The sequence below is a fragment of the Ixodes scapularis genome, unplaced genomic scaffold (assembly GCF_016920785.2).
Source record: "Ixodes scapularis isolate PalLabHiFi unplaced genomic scaffold, ASM1692078v2 PGA_scaffold4__175_contigs__length_147842914, whole genome shotgun sequence".
Taxonomy (NCBI): Eukaryota; Metazoa; Arthropoda; class Arachnida; order Ixodida; family Ixodidae; genus Ixodes; species Ixodes scapularis.
Window position 1 is genome coordinate 119,985,061 of NW_024609879.1, and position 17,380 is coordinate 120,002,440.

Consider the following 17,380-nt stretch of genomic DNA (forward strand, 5'->3'; position numbering starts at 1 on the left):
GATTCAAGTTGCAAATATATTATCTATGCAGACGACACCAGTGTATTTTTTTAAGATTCATCTGAGGAGGGTCTTGTAAATAAAGCAAATGCGTTTCTTATAAAATTAAAAACATGGGCTGAAGTAAATTGTTTAACTATTAATGTCTCAAAAACAAAAGCAATAATATTTCGCCCACGTGGTTCGAGCGATAGATTATACAATCCTCTCAACTTTGGATTCTTGCACATTGAATTTGTAAATAGTGATAAAACACTCGGAGTTATTTTTTTTTTGATAATATGCTCTGGACTAACCATATAAGAAAGCTCTGCTCTAAACTGGGTAAATCTGTAGGAATTATGATCAAACATAGACATGTTCTACCGAAAAGCGTAAAAAGGGTTTTATGTAACTTATTATTTTATTCCCATTTGTGTTATTGCAATCTCGTCTGGGGAAATACGTTTGATTCAAATTTAAATATGATACATTTATTACAAAAAAGGTGATACGAATCACACCGAATCATTGTTTCAATTATATAGGATCCTTAACATACAGCAAATTTATAACTACCGTTTAACAATAGCTTACAGAAATGCTACTTACGGCCGTTCCAGTGCAATTCTTCAAATATCTGAATTAAAAGGAACAGAGAATCATTACCCGTCTAGACATCACCAACCTTGGAAAATTCCGAAATGCAGGACAAATTATGGAAAACAAACAATACGTTATGCTTTACTTTTTTTGTTGAATGAATATTGTGATCAAAATATAGATGTAGTGAAAATGTCAAACAGCAGTATGCTCAATTTGTGTTTTAATACTTAAGAATGTATTCCTTATGTGCGCACTATATTTGCACTGTTTGTATCTGAACGCATTATATTTGTTTTTGTGCTCCGTCATAGCTGCTGAGGGGGGGGGGGGGGGGGGGGGGGGGGTCCGGAGCTCGTCAAGCTGCATTTCTGCAGCTTTTTCTCCGGCCTCCCATTCACCACATGTATCTGTGGTGAGAATAAAGTTTGTATTGTATTGTATTGTATTAGTCATCGGGATGCTATTTTATCGACTCTCGAGACCCTCTTTGTCGGAAAGAACAGACTGCGTTGAAGTAAGACCGTCTTGTGAACAACCGAAGTGTTGTCCCTGCATCGCTTGAAAATTACGCGGTACAACTATATCATAAAAAAAAAAAAAAAACTTGCTCTCCACACCGAGGGACGGGCGAAACAAGTGAAATGGTTCGAGAAAAGAACTTTTGAAACGGAATTCAAAAGAAGATACCGAGCTACTGCGTCAAAAAGGGCCGGTGACAGGCTGCGGGAACAAACACGCGAAAGACTGGCTGGTGCCAAAACTATTTCGGGCGACCATGACCGAGTACGTTCGAATGAACAAGCCTATTCCACCCGTTCTCGTAAAAATCAGGCAGCGACATCTTCTAATTCGCAGACACTGTCAGAAGTGTCATAGCTACGTCCAAGAAGCAGTGGCGAACATGTTACTTTTTTCTCATCTGTTTCAGTTACGTTTACTAACATAAGAAGTGTTATGAATAAACGAGATCAGCTTAAAGGGGCACTGACACCCCAAAGGTCGTATTTATTTTTATTGTGTAAAACGATGCAAGTTGCAGTCATAGACACGCAAAAAAAACCGCATAGCGAAAAAAAATTTTCCCGCGCGCGCGCGCGCCTTTTTATTTTTGGCGTTTGATTTTCCCGCCTCTCGCCTCCTCGCTTCTTTTGATCGGTGACGTCAAAAATCAGGAAATTTAGAAGCTTTGTAGGCGACATCTCTATAACATTTAATAACGGCAATCTTAAAACATGTTTTTTAACGCAATTGCGAACGCACTACGGCCCTTCTTTTTGAAATACCAAAAATCGGGAGTTCGTTGTGGTGCCGTCTCCTGGATTTGTATCCTCCAACGGAAAACAGGCGACACCGGTCAAAACCGGTCCGCCGCAACGCCGCCGCGGCCGCCGCTCACCAACACCTGCGCTCACTCCTTTCCTCCTCGCTTTGGGTCGCCATGGCAACAGCAGGGGGTGGTGAAAGAAAGTCGACTCTCAGGTCTCCGCGATTTTTGACGTCAAGGCACCGGCGCCGATCGCGCGGGAACTTCGAATTCGGCATTTGGAAATTGTTTTTTTACTTCACAAATACTGAATTCCCAAATTTCGAATTTTGAGGGTAATGTCCCGGCATCGTTATCAATCGTTTCGGATAATAAAAAAAAATATGATTTTGATGTGTCAGTGCCCCTTTAACTCTGTTGTCAGCTCAACGAACGGAGACCTAATCTTTCTTACGGAAACATGGCTTAGTAAACATGTCTGCAGCTCTGAAATTTTCCAAGGAGATAAAACATATAATGTATATCGTTTTGACAGAGACGGTAGACATGGGTGTGGCACACTCATAGCCGTATCACAGAGCATACCTTCATTTTGCGTAGATGTTGCTTCCGATCTTGATATGGTTTGGGCTTGTATCACTTTAAATAACACAATAATTTTATTGGGTGTCTCCTACCGCCCCCCAAACAGCGCAGTGACATTTATTGATGATTTGCATGACGTTATGAATTCTATTGTTTGTGAGTATCCCAGTTCTCCTATTTTTTTTATTAGGAGATTTTAATTTTCCTGATACCTTCTTTTCAACGTGTTTCAACTGAGAGTCAACTTTTTTTGGATCTGTGCGCGTGTTTTAATTTGACACAGCTGGTAAAGAAACCAACAAGGTATGCCAACGATACAGCTGATACACTTGATTTAATTCTGTCGACACACCCTGACCTTCTATCTTCCCTTACGTCTCTTCCAGGCTTAAGTGATCACTCGTTGTTAAACTTTGATCTCAAAGTTGCTCCCCCAATCAGTAGTAAAAAAGTAAAGCTTATTTCTGCCTGCAATAAAACCAATTTTGATATTATTAACCAAAAACTGTGCAGCAATCTGGACATATATCTGCCAGAATTTGATCAGCGAAGCGTGCAGGAAAATTGGAGATCATTTTGTTTAAAAGTAAACGAACTGATTGATGCGCATGTACCCGTCAGGCGTATTCAATCTGATGCTAAAGCACCTTGGTATACTAACACCCTAAGACGTCTTTCCAATAAAAAACAGCGACTTTTTCGTTCAGCTAAATTACGTAACACGATTGATCGGTGGGAAGCATACTTTGCTGCTGAGGTCGAATATTCCCAAGCTTTTTCATCTGACGTCAAAGAAAATTTTTTAAGAACACTTTACCGAGTCTATTGTTAAATGACCCCAAAAAGTTCTGGAAGACTGTTAATATGAATGACGACGGCTTAATTTCTCTTAGCGATGAGTCTGGGGCGTTAATCCCTCCGGCAGAATATCCATCAGTGTTTAATAATGTTTTTTCAAATAATTTTTTCTGTAGGCGATGGAAATGTATCTTATGACATTCCACGTTGTGAGTTTAGCCCTTTGTTTCCAATTTCCATGGAGCCTACTGGAATGGTAAAGTTGATTGATTCTTTGAAAGTATCATCGTCACGTGGAAGCGATAATATTAACTCAAAATTTCTAAGACAAACTAAAATGTACTCATCCTTTTTGGCCAAAATTTTCCAGCAATCTCTTGAGTGTGGAACGCTCCCAATAGAATGGAAAACTGCGAAGGTGGTTCCACTGTATAAGTCTGGTAACAAGTATTCTCCGTTAAATTATCGACCCATTTCACTAACAAGTATTCCCTGTAAAACAATGGAGCACATTCTGTACTCTCATATTTTTAATTACCTAGAATCCAATTCATTTTTCGCCCCTGCTCAACATGGTTTCCGTCGCTTATTTTCTTGTGAAACGCAGCTGCTTCATTTCACCCATTGTTTGCATGCTATACTGGACAAAAACCATCAGGCTGACTGTATTTTTCCCGATTTTTCTAGAGCATTCGACAAGGTTAGTCATAAGTTACTAATGCTAAACTTTCTTCATTAAACCTAGATCTTAACTTGTTAACCTGGCTGGAATGCTTTCTTACCAACCGCTCAGAATATGTAACTCTAAATGGCATTAATTCATCCCTGACTGATGTTGTATCAGGCGTGCCCCAAGGTTCAGTTTTAGGCCCGCTTCTTTTTCTAATATTCATTAATGATTTGCCAAGTTGTGTTACTTTCTACATGCATTTATACGCAGATGACTGTGTAATATATCGGGAAGTTCTGATGATGATGATGTACGCATTTTGCACTCTGATTTAAATAATATTACTCTTTGGTGCAAAAAATGGCGTATGGAACTAAACCCTAACAAATGCAAACTAATGCGCGTTTCCCGGCAAGGCGCACGCCCTTCAGAATATACACTAACCGACATTCAACTTGAATCTGTAAACTCATATCGTTATCTGGGTGTTGCTATATCGTCGACATTAACCTGGAAGCCTCGTATTGATATAATAATCGCCAACGCTAACCGCATGTTAGAATACCTATGATGAAACTTCAGAACGGCCCCAGTTAACTTAAAACTTCTTCTTTATAACACTCTTGTACGGTCAAAATTGGAATACGCAGCCTCTATTTGGGATCCTAACCACGCCTTTCTGCATAAAGCTCTTGAACTAATTCAAAATAACGCCGTTTGTTTCATTCTGTTTAATTATAATCGAACAGCTAGCATATCATCAATGAAGTCCAGTTTGGTGTTACCCTCTTTGTCATTGCGCAGAAAGTTTTTTCGACTTTGCCGGTTTCATAAAGTGTACCATCATCAGTCGCTGCGAGACCATTTCTTTACATTGCCTAACTATTATTCTTCCCGTCTGGGCCATCCGAATAAAGTTGGATTAACACGTTGCCAAACAAACACTTTTTTTATTCATTTATCCCGCATACATCAAACGACTGGAACCACCTTCCAGCAGATATCGCAACTATACCTGATTATTTTCTTTTTCGCCAATCTTTGTCTACATTTCTGTTTGGTGAGCCAACATGAGTCATTTTATTTTGTTTATTTTGTCCGTAACAGATATTGTTTACTGCTTTTGCCAATGGAAGTGTGTTTTTGATATTTGAATTTCTTGCCGAATGTTTTTTTTTTGTTTTGTCAGTTTGTTTTATTTTTGTTTGCTTTGCCCCTCCCCTCCACAATGCTTCGGCGCTTGAGGGTATGAACAATAAATAAATAAATAAAATGTTTGTCGTGTATGCGTCATAAATCGTCACACAAAAGAAGGCGAGCACCTATGCAAGCATTTGAAGAGGTTGCACAACCATGTCAAAGGGCAGGAATGAATATTGTGGGGTGTTTCTAACTACGGCGGAAGGAAACACTGTGTTTTGGGATTTGTGGATCTTCTTGCCAATTATACAAACGTCGTCGCAATGCCGCACCAGAAAGCTGAATCTGTAGCTAAAACTTAGTAGAAGTCGTAATCCTTCGCCAAGGAGTGCCTCAGCAAATCTTTACAAATCAAAGCACTAATTTTACATCAATATTTTTCCGGAATGTTGGCGATCTGCTTAGGATACGGACGCTCTAAACAGCAGTTTATCATCCACAGTGTGACAGAGCAAAACAGCGTCTTATTTATACCTTGGTCTCAATGCTTTCCGACTATGTGCGTGCGGACCAGATATACAATGACCACTGAATTTTATATTGTATGTTTGCGAGTAGAGCTAAACGGGAAAGTAGAGTTGAGACGCCTTTCTTATTATTATACGGATGTGACGCTGATTTACCGGATCTCTTATATGAAACACACTACCCGTCAATAACGGTACACCGCACAATTATACCCAAGAATTACGTCACAAACTTAAAATGGCTCACGAAACAGCACGAGAGAAACTAGCGAAATTTGCTGGACACTGAAAGTATCTGTACGATGGGAATTCCCGAGCATCAATTGACAACGGGGGCGATCTCGTGTACATTGAAGTAATGGCCGTTGAACGAGGAATCTCAAAGAAGCTGTTTCCAAACTGGGAAGGCCCGTACCACGTGATTGAAAAGTTATGATGCAACGTGTCGTGTCAGGAATGGGCGCACTGGAGAACGGAATGTGCTGTTTGTGAACATGATGAGAAAAATAACAGCAGGCAAAACGCGCATCCTGAAGTTTGCGGACAACCATTACAATCATCCTGAGGACGAGGGAGGCTCTTTCCCATTCAGAACGCTCCGGTTAGCTCCACGAGAATCTGCCAAGCACCAAATGACAACCGTCGGGTATCCAGATGAGTAACTGATTGCGCTGGGTTTTTTAGAAGAGCTCGAGATGACTCGAAGAATGGCGATCAGTGTGCAGGAAGAATGCCCTCAATATCTTGAGTTGAACGCGTGGAGGAGCTGCCAATGACGACCCAGGAATCTTCTTTAATGTCCCATTCTTAAGCCCTCTGGAGTCGTGGACTCGTGTGAACAGAACTCCCTTACACTCTCAGATATTTATTCGCGGGTGTATTAAGTTGCCTTTTTTAAATAAAATCCGCGTATATAGTGTTCAGTTCCTAATTTGAAAGTTGGTTTTGTACTGTACCTAACTAAGTATTTAAGTGCTTAATGAAAAGACAAGGGAAATTGTTGTTTGAAGCAGTTAAGAAAATTTTACAATGTGTCTAGAAGAAATTCTTTTATGGTTGAGCTTGTGTGACAAAGCTTTGTTTCGTTTGGTTTTTTATGTTTCTGTCAAAGCTATGTATTGTGCGTGAGAACGGTGCCACTGAAAAAGAAAACAAGATAGAAGAGAGGGAAGAACTGTCAGATAAAAAGAGGCCTGTTGGGCGGAGCGGTAGAAGGCAAACTTCAAGGAGTCAGGACAGACACCATCTCCAACCCCGGAACTTCGAAAGGTTCCCATCAACATAGATCACCATTATTTGCAACAACGGGTAAAGACGGAAAGAAGTCGGCCGGCCGTGAGTGGTGCAGACGAGAGCTAATTGAGTCACCTGCATTGAACTCCCGAGACCCAATATGCACTAACTATGACAGTCACTCTTGCTTCATGTAAATAGCTTTTCCTCTTCATTTATATAAATCTACGTTCTAATTTTTCCGAAGTTTTCTTTCCCTTTTTGCGAATTATATGCTCTCTCCCAAAGTAACACAAGTTAATTTGACAAGGTTTCTCAATTTAAAATGGCATTCTAAAACACATAAATACGGAGATGTCGTAATACCTAGAGGCGTCACACATGCAACTTGCCAAAGGTAATGAAAGGAAGATAGCTCGACATTAAAAAAAAAAACTATTTAGAAAACAAGTTAACATTATAGATTGACCATACTGAAATTTATTTTGAAGAGTTGTAGTGCAGTAGTGCGAGGAGTGACAAAATAGCGAGCGGTCAAACCTGTTATCCCCGACAGGTGGAAGAAACGTCAATTTTCGCCTCGACCACTTCATTGTTCAATAGCTTGAAAACTAAAAATGCGGCAGTCTTGCCGTTTAGGCTGGCGTTTATTTGAAGAATTGTGGTAAACATTTTTAATTAAATATTCAACCCTAACATGTGCTTGAGTTTAGGAGAAAACACCCCATACTCTTTATTAAATTAATCTATCAGGTGTTTCATCGCCCATACCACATAAAACAAATACTCTCTGAATAAGGGAGTGCTGTTATTAATACATAGCAAGATATCCAGCATAGATTTTCGAAACCGTTTGTATTGAATGAACGTCTTTGTATGTGTAAGGGGCGTCAAAGTGAGAACGAAGGTAGCAATTATCAAAATTATTTAATTACAAAATTTCTCACAAGCAAGTTTACATATTGTTTTATTTACATTTCTTAATTCAAACAGCGCTTTCATTGTTTTGACTGAGCCTTTTGGGTTTCTTATTTTGCCTGCACTTTCTGAAATGAAAAAACGGGCAGTGAAGACACGTAATATGAAATATCAAGTTGTTATAGTAAATATAAGAGAAACCGCACTAGAGTGATTACCTGCACAGGCATAAATTCATCTATACTGAACAACACTTAAACCAAAAGCTCATGCAAAGGGATAAAAATTACGATGTCATGTCTCAATAAAGCCGGTTGCAATTCTTCTTCAAATAACGTGAGCGTCGTACGAGTTGAATAGCTCAGTTTGGCAGTTGGAATTGTTGTTCTACAGCTCACACATGTGACGCTGTTTGAAAAAAGAACTGAATCTCCGGAGTAGAAATATTAGTGCAATCCATCCTGCTCTTACTTCATTTTATACTCGTAAGACTTGCATGTATTAAACAGCCTCCGATAGCACAGCTCTTTGGGTCAAATGAGGTTTTTGTCTTGAAATTTAGGGCATTAAAACGTGCAAAGAGATCCAAGGGAAAGCCAAAATTGACCTTTCTTGGCCAGTCTGGGTATCCTGGCCCTAATTCGCGAAACGAGCGCCAAAGTTAGGTTTCACTGCTGGTAGTTTAGCTGTGATTAGGCATCTTTGGGCCTCAATCGCCTATCAAGTGTCAAAGTTAGGCTTCACTTCTGATTGTTTGGTTTTCATGTGGCAACTCGTGCCTAAATTGCCAAACTGCCCGATTTAGGCTTCACTGCATGTTCCTCGGTTCTTACATGGCACCTTTGGTTCAAGTCTGGCACTTCGGTAATCATGTGGAGAGCCAAACATAATCCATAGAAACGCCAAAGAAGAGTTCTCTGGTACTAACTAATGCCTAAGAGCAAAGCCGTATTAGGCCCAGTTTAGACCCCTAAGATTGCCAAGCTTTCGTCAAACAAGATGTTTTTTCTAATTTCACCTAGACTTTCCAGTGATAAAAATTTAAAAGTTCAAAATATTATAACATAAAATTTACAATGTAATGACTAGCCAAACATTTGAAAGTAGAGCAACAATAATTTTTTTATTTAAACCTAAACAAAACAAGAAGTAAGCTCTAACTGTAGCACGAATTTATACAATGCTTTTTGGGTACAATTTTCAGCAGTGGACTTTGTTGAAGGACATATTTGGCCCTGCTTTAAACTGATTGGTCAATTTCGGGTATAAATCTGCTACCACTAAACTTTTTTCTCTACAATAGAGAGGGTAAAGGTAGGCGCGATTTTTCACATAAACTGTGTACTGTTTAAATATAAAGCTTTGCATAGGCCAAAGTTGTTTAAAGCAAAAATAGTGACCTTAAAAATCATTGGAGTATCCTCTTACCTAAAGTTGCTCTTGTCCACTTTAGCCTCCCGCCGCGAAACGCTAGAAAATAAATTCAGTTCAGTTGAAACACACCTGATTGATACCGAATCCCTATTAATAAGTACATCACCTTTTTAATGCTTTACAACTGAATCGAATATTGCTCTAAGCCGTGGTGTAGTAACTTAAATGTATGAGTAGCTATACATATTTAAATACATTTTAAAGTTTATTCAAACCACCTGGAAAATCAATTAAGCACATCTGGCAGGCCCCAGGGAAGTTTTGAGGATTAGCTTACTCGTCGATCACATGAATATCGTTTTATGAAAACCGACATCTTACTTACATGCACGCTCACACCGAGAGTTTACCATCAAAATCGGGGTACCTTTGCTTGTTTTGAAACCTGCCTACAGAATGAAAATCTGCAACCATGGTCTTTTTTCGCAGCCGTGAAGGCTGCTTAGTGGTTTGTCTCGTTTTATAAATTATTAACAAATAAATTTGATTTCACTTTAACAGTTTGAAAGCAACACGTAAGCGTTTTTTTTTTGTTTGTTGTTGTGGTCTCTTTCAATATTGGACATTCTTGGATGTATTTTGTAATTGTAGAAACGAATCCATAAACTTTAAGCATAATAAAAGCGAATCACAAGTTTAATATCTCCTGGCTTTGAAAAGCATATATAAAATATTTTATCCCAATTCAGTACGGTAGCACCAACTCCAGGTGCAAAGCAAGCAGTCGTTTTTATTATAACGCGTAAAGTACCAATAATTGCAGATCCATCTGTCAGCAGCGTGCACACAAGCGGAACAATGCGTATGCGCATTTGTTCTAGATGTCTTTGTAGCTGATGAAGTTGGGCGGTGGAAACTTAGATTATGACACATTTCATAAGAAGTTGTTTTATAACGACCATTAAAATTAAATGGTATAAATATTCCGGTGTTGCAGTTACTTGACCTGCGTTACAACTGTTTTTCTCTGTAGGAAGGTTTGAGCTAAACTCAACGTTCACATCCAGTTCGCAAACGCAATGTATGATGGCATATGTCTACCACAATGAAGTTCGGCTGATCTCTGGACAGAAACAATATTCACAGTGTAAAGTACATATTTTTTCTCTCGACGCAAGAAATAAAACACCTTTGGCAGGTTCTCATATAACACTATTTAAATTTATTTTGCGACATTGAGAAGAAATGATTCTTCTTGGTGATAAGCCATGCGATCTTTTGTTTGATTACAAAATAAGAAATATAGGCCGTTGTATGTAATTTCATTTAGAGAAGCGACAAATAAAGAAACACATTTTGCATTAGGTTTTCGGCTCACGAGTGCGGGTTATTCGGTTTCAGACGCCGGCCGCCCACACGTTTACCGGACGCTGGTAGAGGGACAGGCTTAACGCCATGACGATAATGAAGGGGACCGATCAGATAGTAAAAACGGCAGTATATTGTACCGATATCGTTATCTTCATTGATGTGACCATATCACTAGCGGTGGCCTTTAGCAACGCACCGGTGGGCTGTGCCGCTAGGCCGGTATGTCATACAGGCACACCGGCCCAGCATTTCAAACTTTTACCCGGCATTCCCTCCAAGAATATCTCACATTCAATGTCCATTTTCATGCGCTCTTGAAAATCCCAAAATACACGAGGTAAAAAAAACAACAAAAAAACTAACATATATATTCGGTACACACGAAGGTACGCTTGTGCCATCCAAGAGAAATCGCAAGACTGCCCCAAAATAACCCAATGTCGGTACCACGTTAGGATTCCCAGAATTCTCAGACGACGTAAAATTTAGTTACTTTATTTAGGCGCACATGTATTTGTATTTACACAAGTCTATAAACATTAAACCTTTGGAAAATGTTAATTGGGTGAATCGCATTCAAACAAGAGTATATTTGACCGCAAATCAGTTTGAATTCCTGATCTGCTATTTTTGTGTTTTTAGAATTGCTGGCTCGACCGAACGAGTTTCCTCACTAGTGGGCTACGACAAAAACTCTATGAAAATGTGGTAAAATAATAGAGTTTTCTTACTGTTACTTTTATGGGCTTCTAGAGTAGATACCGTGTAAAATTTTACCACGTTTTTCATAAGCACTTTTGATAAATAGACAAAACGTTTTTTCCTTGATTTCGAGATATAATGATTGTTATCGGTCGTTTGGGTCTGCCGACTGGACGGAAGTTTTCAAACAACGTAAAACACGTGCTTCGAGATATATTTACTCGAATGTCTCTCTATCCCTTTGCTGTTGCCATTTCATCTTCAGAGGTTCTGGAAATCTAACGAGGGGATCTGATATATTTGTGAGAGTGCAACAATTTTCGCAAATTTTATGACTAGATCCACTAGAAATCTTATGCTTAGACGCTTCGGAAAGTTAGAATTTGCGCTACAGATGAGGAACCATGCTGAAAAGTTATCGGAGTATTGATCAATTGTTTTAATGTCTTGCAGCATAACAAAGACTACAACAAGAAAGGCGTGGCCCTATTTTACAAAATACGTCAGACGAACACGGTGGAGGCAAGGATTATGAAGAATTTGGCGTGCTGTACCTGTACGACACATTAAATAAAAAACATTTAAGGTAATTTTTAATACGTTAGAGTTTTGGTTTTCGTTGCACATTGTAATGTTGACAGACTCCATCTCTTCCTCGTCGATTGTAGAATACTGATCTAATCGGTTTCACCTGGATAGCTTAGGCCAACTTTTGAACAGGCAAACCTGATTGTGTATAGGATCCTGCCTGAACTCCGAAAAACTTGTATTGAAACAATTAAACCAGTTTGAATATAGGTCTTATGCCGATAACATCGTATAATTTGAAGGGGTCAACCCGTATAAACACTTTTTTCACTACAGTCACGAAGCATTATTTTCCCATTTTACTGAAAAATATTAATACAGTAATCTGATAAATAGAAGTCTTGAAACAACCCTAAAAGGGTAATAATGGACTTAAATTGATGAATGCGGCGGCTGAAACTTTTGAGGACAAAGTAAGGTTACTTACCTATATTTAACCATCAACCTCAAGTGCTTTCCCGTCTTATTTACTTTGTTCTGATTGTATGTTATAAGACATGGCACAACAAATTTGCATAAGGTTGCGGATTTATAATATGCTTGAAAATAAACATAAACAGAGCGCCGTCAATTTGGGTTGGAAATAAGAATCTCTTATTTACAATTATTTTTAATATTAGTATTAAAACACAAATGATATACGTCGGATTGTTATTTTGTGCCACGGCAGCTCCTCTCTGTTCGGACGTTGTACAGTCGCCACCAGTATGAAAAACGCACTGAAATCGCGTGGCCGAGACGGCGGATGGCGGTGGCACTGCTCGCGATTTGGGCTATTCTATCTTGCTCGAATATAATAGATTACGTCTGGTCAGTTTGGCTGTATTATCGAGTTCCTTTCCGCTCTAAGTGAGGCAGATCTGTCCAAAACGTGTGACACGCCCCCTCTACACTGTTAGCGAAAATGTAATATTTCGCCTGTTTACACCCCATTTTCACTCGTTAGCACATTTTTACACGCTCTGCTAGTGATAAATCGTCAAAAAATTACTTGGGGTAGTAAAAATTGGTGTTTCGGTTTCGGTTTACACGACTAGGCGTGTAAGCAACACTGAAAACACCCCAGCCCAACACCCCAAAACGTCGAGCGCCCTGTTGCTTCTGCCTTGAAGCGGTACGGCGGACGTAGCAGCCGAAGGTGAGTGTTTGATTTTTTTTATGAAGTTTGTATAGAATGTAGCACGTCTCAGATTTTTATTACATGACATTCAAGAACGTTAGATTTGCTTTGAGCAAGCCGGCTCAGGCGTTAAGCCCGATTCACACAACCGGCGTTTAGCCACCCCGTCGATTGGAAACGACTCGACTGCTCGCCGGTTCTTTTGCGCGAGCTTTCGCTCGGGCGCTGTGAACCCTATGAACTGTGGTGCTCAAAGCTAGCACAATTAGGCACGGATAGCGTCCCGGTGGAAGCTACAGAGAGCGGAAACCGAAGACACCGTCGCATAAGAGTGGCGAAGCCGCGATCCTGCGATGATCGTTGTCCCGCCGCTCTCTCCGGCAATATCGACACTTCGCTGCTGGGTGTCTCGTATTTCGACGTTTTAGAGAAACTTGGCATTGACAAGCGCGAGGAGTCTCTATATCGTTTTCTCCGTCGCCTGCATGGAGGAAACACGGTGGCGATAGAAACATATGCTCATGCAGTCAGTCAACTTGGACAATCCCCCTGTTCCCTCAATCCTATCGCATTCTTTGACTGCGTTTGTGACAACAACGTTTCCCCAGTGTGAAAGCTTTCAGTCACAACGGGTTACAAACTGGGTTGTGCATTGCATGTAGCTCCGAGGGAATTCTTCGCCGGAGACACCAGCACATTAGTTTCATTGGTAAGGTGACCGGCCACTAACGTGTTTGGCAAATGAAGCGATCACGGGTAAGTAGAAATGCAAACAATGTTGAATGAATATTAAGGTGGTTGTAGCCAGAGCCTGCCAGTTGAAATCAACCTTTAAAAATATAGTCTGCGGTAACTTCTTTTTGCACTTAGGATTGCAATTTTAAACATAAAGCCACTCCACATAGCTGTTGAAAATCGTGTAAACAACAGCAGTCATCGCCCCCGGTTCGGATGAGCGAAGTCTTAGCTTGATGAAAAGAATGGCGGTCTATACTTCTTGGTTGTTTCAATCACAACCTCGCACAGCTGAACAGACAAACAAATCAAGGAAATATATCCCGCGCTGGCTTGCAAATCACAGCACACAAGCAGGGTACATAGCAGAGCAGAAAACACTGGCAATGAGCACACGGAGGCATGCAGCTTCCTTTCTTTTTCCCTCGGCGAATAATTGGTTTGCTGCAGCATTCCGTAAGCACGTCGACATTCAAAAGTTGAGCCTGATCTGTCTTGCAGTGCCTTGCGGAACGGCAAGTATCGCCCACCATTCCACAAGGCACTGCAGGACTCGCAAATGTGTGAACAGTGCTTTGCAATAAAGGCCATGATCGGGCAGCAGATGCCCATCTAAAGACATTTAATATTGATTGGCATTGAACTAACCTTTGGGCTTCATCACGTAGCAAGCATGGGTGAGGTATAATTCAAGAACATTTAATGTTCGACGAGTTTAATACGTTGTGGTGCTTTCCCATCTGTTTCGGTGTCACGGAGTGGGGTTCAAATTAATAAAAATAATTCAATGATCCACTCTGAGAATAAACGAGAAATTACGGGAAAAGAACAAGAGAGCTAAGTTCGACCATTGACTAGCGCTATGTCCACGCCTGGTGTATAATCAGTAGAGAAAGATGATGACACAGGGAGGATAAGCAAACAAAAGATTAGATTTAATAAAGTGAAAAACTAAGCTGTACACGGCAATAGAGCACTCAACACAAACCAAACTCCAGCTCAAAGCTGTGGAGCCCTGCGAGCCAGAAACTAATACTAAAAAGACTCGATGCTCATAAAACCGGAATAAGCCAACAAAACAGTGACGAAAACCCGACACTAACAACGAGAGCAAACCGAGATGGAGCTCGAACGTTACCGCTACACACATGGGATAATCCCCCAAAACAGTCGCGACAGAAAGTAGCACTGTGTAAAAATCTTCCCAACATTCAACAATTCATACTTCAGAGCCAGAGAATGCAGTAGACAAGTCCTAGAAAACCAGGCTTAGCTTTCCGGTAGGTGCCGAGTCCAGAGCAGTCCGTAGTCTGGAGTTGTCGGCCGAAGAACGGCGTCTCGAAGTCCAGCGGTCCAATTAGAGGCTTGATGAGGTCGACACCGCGCACCACACAGCCACACACGCTTCAGCACAACAAACTCAAACACTTGTCCGACAGGCAGGGCAGAAGCCAAAAATTACACGTTCCAAGACTCATCTGCAGGGAGTAACCGCGTTGAGTAGCGACCCGGCCAGCTCTGGGGTTGGACTACCTTCTTTGTTCCCGAACCCCCTTTTATAGGCTCTTCTACCGACCAACCTCCCGTTTCCCCGCCTTTCGGGTCAGTCAACTTTCAAGAAAAACAAAGCTACACAGCAACGACCCAAATGGCAAAACCTATTACATTTTTCAGACAACCAAACATATGTGCCCATCCATTCCCCCGTACGAGTCCAAAAACCAATTATCGCCGATACATAGAACACGACAGGCGGCAGACTGAGCAAAGCCGCCGCCTTCAAAAAGCGCGCTAGCCAGCGTAAAAGCGCCCCTGCATGTCAAATCGGCACCATACGCGAGCCAGCATACGCACCCCTCCGTCCGCGAGGTCAAAGCCACGAACTGTGACCTGGGATGATCTACGTCGCTTGTTAACAAAAACCCATTCCGCAAACGAGCAAATTCGTTGGGGACTTAGAAAGGAACTACGACGGGACGAACTGAGATTAAAAGTGGCACCACACTCCCCCTTTTTGACCGTACCAACACTTAAAGTGGTCCAAAAAAAAGATCATAAAAGTATTTAAAAAAATGAAGAGAAGCCTGAATTTGTGACACCCGGTTTCTCCATCCTGTGTTTTTTTTGTGCTTTTTCTATTACGAAGCGAGACATTATTCCAGCCGTAGGCACCAGATGTAATTCCCGTCTGCGATCATAAGATTATAGGATCCTAACTGCCGGCAGCTAAGTGTCAATTACATCCGGCTTGTGCACACAGTGCAACATCTTTTGCTATTCAGCCGATCATCACTTTACAGCCTGGGTATCTGTTCTTGTAAACGACAGTAGTGCTACATGTTAAACGGCTCTAAAGCGATAGAGCAAACTCACATCTCATTATCTTTTAGCTGAATAAACTGTTTGTTTGGTTATGCTTGTTATCCAATTTTTGTTTTAAATTTAGTTTTCTCATATAAACACCTTACATTATAGAAAAAAAATCTTTTTATAGTACGGAGGTGTCCATATTAAGAAGACATGACTGTATCATCTTTGAAACTAGTTTGCCACAGCCAGTGTTATAATATGTATTGATTTTTTATGCAGTGCCTGCCTTTCCTTGCCCCTTGTGAGGACGACTGAGAAAGCGACTTTGCGCCACAACGACGGATGGCAAGTGTCCCAAGTGTCGTCACCTATAGTGGTCATGTGCTATGTGTTCGCAGCATTGTAAGCCGACCGTGGAGCACTTTCAAAAGGGAACTTTCGCCATGTGCACAGTATGGCCGTGTACAATACGGGGCACGTACAGTCAGAAGAATTATGAGAGGGAACATGCGGGCGCGTGTCACTTGGTACAGGCAGAGCAGCCAAGCAAGTGTCATGCTTGTGCACTGAGGGGCCCTGGTTTGAAGAGCCGAGGCAGAAGTTTCAGCGGCGGTGTCACCGCCCTGGCGGCTTGTCGCCGAAGCAGAAACGGGGTTAGCTAGCTTTGCTCGTGGCTGGCTTTGTGTAGTGTGTGTAGACCGGGAACGTAGGCTTATGAACTTCGGCAACAAGAATACTACACGGCTTTGGTGTTTTGGTACGAGCAAAAACTTGACACTATCTGCTACGACTAGCTACGACCACCCACCGCAGCGGTGAAGGCATCCAAGAAGCAGAACCTGTGTATTACGCCGTTGCCGTAACCCAACAGTGCTCATTTGTCATGGAGGGCTTTCCGCCCAGAGACTTTGCTCGTCACTGAGTGTTATTTCCCGTGTTTCTCTTTGTGTGCGCAGTGGCTGGACGGGCCTCATACAGCAGTTCTTCAGTCTCAAAGGTGACTAAAAGTTGAGGGTGGATGGACTTGCAGCAATCCCCTCGGTTGGTGCGTGTGACAGAACCTTTGTACGGCATCATCGGGAGGATGCTGTTGTGAGTTAGCAAGTTGTCCAATTGTGTGTTCATTATGCTAATATTTGAAAAAGCTTGTTTAAAAGGATGCTGGACCAAAATTTGGATTTCATTAAATAAGGCCGCGGAAGCTTTGAATGGGAGCTCTACAAACTCCGAAACATCACTCATACATTAATATCTCAAACGGATGGCCGTATTCTTGGAAAGGGAAGGGCACAATCAAACAAGAAATGTGACATCATACTTCTCCTGGTACACTTTAGAATGAGGGGAAGCGGCCTCGCTTCTCTCATTCCCGCTTCGGTTCACCTGCTTAAGGGGATGAAGCCTAGAGGAGAGGGAATGAGAATCGCGACATCACATGTCTCGTCGGCCTTGTTGAATCC